At 53.3% G+C, this 1785-nt stretch overlaps 1 protein-coding gene across 1 annotated transcript in view; it reads right to left on the reverse strand.

Annotated features, from left to right (window-relative positions):
• LOC108803358 (neurexin-3-like) overlaps window positions 1-1785 on the reverse strand; it is a 15127-nt gene that overhangs the window by 1325 nt on the left and 12017 nt on the right. The gene's annotated exons all lie outside the window — the stretch shown is intronic.

A 1785-nucleotide genomic window follows, 5' to 3' on the forward strand; every position in this document is an offset into this window, starting at 1 on the left:
CTGTCCCCCCGTCACTCTCATCTGACTGTTGGCCGGGAAGGAGCAGAGAAGAGAACGGCTACGTGGCGTCCATTGTCCGACCTGGAACTGGCGGGAGGGGCCACAATGGCATTGATCATGGAGGCCATTGGAGGATCAGCATGGCAGCCAGACGCTTAGCATTCTCAGAGGTCAACTTTCCGGCTCCGGCCAGCAATGGCGGCTTGAACAGTAACCGGTACCATCGCCGCGCGGAGGAATCCACAACAAGACAGGGCCGCTTCTCGGATCAGAACCTGGCAGTGCAAGGGTTAATCAGCTGCGTCATATTCCCCCATTAGATCCCCACACAGGTCACAGCGATTGGATGGATCGGCTCCGTCCTCCTCTCACATGGTTCTGGTCCATATACAGGTGATTGGATGGATCGGCTCCGTCCTCCTCTCACATGGTTCTGGTCCATATACAGGTGATTGGATGGATCGGCTCCGTCCTCCTCTCACATGGTTCTGGTCCATATACAGGTGAATGGATGGATTGGCTCCGTCCTCCTATCACATGGTTCTGGTCCATATACAGGCGATTGGATGGATCGGCTCCGTCCTCCTATCACATGGTTCTGGTCCATATACAGGTGATTGGATGGATCGGCTCCGTCCTCCTCTCACATGGTTCTGGTCCATATACAGGTGATTGGATGGATCGGCTCCGTCCTCCTCTCACATGGTTCTGGTCCATATACAGGTGATTGGATGGATCGGCTCCGTCCTCCTCTCACATGGTTCTGGTCCATATACAGGTGATTGGATGGATCGGCTCCGTCCTCCTCTCACATGGTTCTGGTCCATATACAGGTGATTGGATGGATCGGCTCCGTCCTCCTCTCACATGGTTCTGGTCCATATACAGGTGATTGGATGGATCGGCTCCGTCCTCCTCTCACATGGTTCTGGTCCATATACAGGTGAATGGATGGATTGGCTCCGTCCTCCTATCACATGGTTCTGGTCCATATACAGGTGATTGGATGGATCGGCTCCGTCCTCCTATCACATGGTTCTGGTCCATATACAGGTGATTAGATGGATTGGCTCCGTCCTCCTATCACATGGTTCTGGTCCATATACAGGTGAATGGATGGATCGGCTCCGTCCTCCTATCACATGGTTCTGGTCCATATACCGGTGATTAGATGGATCGGCTCCGTCCTCCTATCACGTGGTACTGGTCCATATACAGGTGAATGGATGGATCGGCTCCGTCCTCCTATCACATGGTTCTGGTCCATATACAGGTGATTAGATGGATCGGCTCCGTCCTCCTCTCACGTGGTTCTGGTCCATATACAGGTGATTGGATGGATCGGCTCCGTCCTCCTCTCACGTGGTACTGGTCCATATACAGGTGATTGGATGGATCGGCTCCATCCTCCTATCACATGGTTCTGGTCCATATACAGGTGATTGGATGGATCGGCTCCGTCCTCCTATCACATGGTTCTGGTCCATATACAGGCGATTGGATGGATCGGCTCCGTCCTGCTAGCTGGTAGGGCTGGTCCATATGCCGGTGATTGGAACCTATCACATGGTTCTGGTCCATATACAGGTGATTGGATGGATATATTGTGACATGTATGGTGGCAAGGCCCCGATGTAAGCTGTACACACTGACACTGCTGGGAGGCTCGGGGGATGGGAGGGAACATTTGTTACATTGTATCGGGGGGAGGAGTCAGGAAACCGCGTCTGTTTGTTACATTTTATATCCGCGGCTGCTGGATTGTGATCCAACCCCCCCCCCCCC

This window comes from Nanorana parkeri, unplaced genomic scaffold (assembly GCF_000935625.1).
Source record: "Nanorana parkeri isolate BGI_ZX_2015 unplaced genomic scaffold, ASM93562v1 scaffold3635, whole genome shotgun sequence".
Taxonomy (NCBI): Eukaryota; Metazoa; Chordata; class Amphibia; order Anura; family Dicroglossidae; genus Nanorana; species Nanorana parkeri.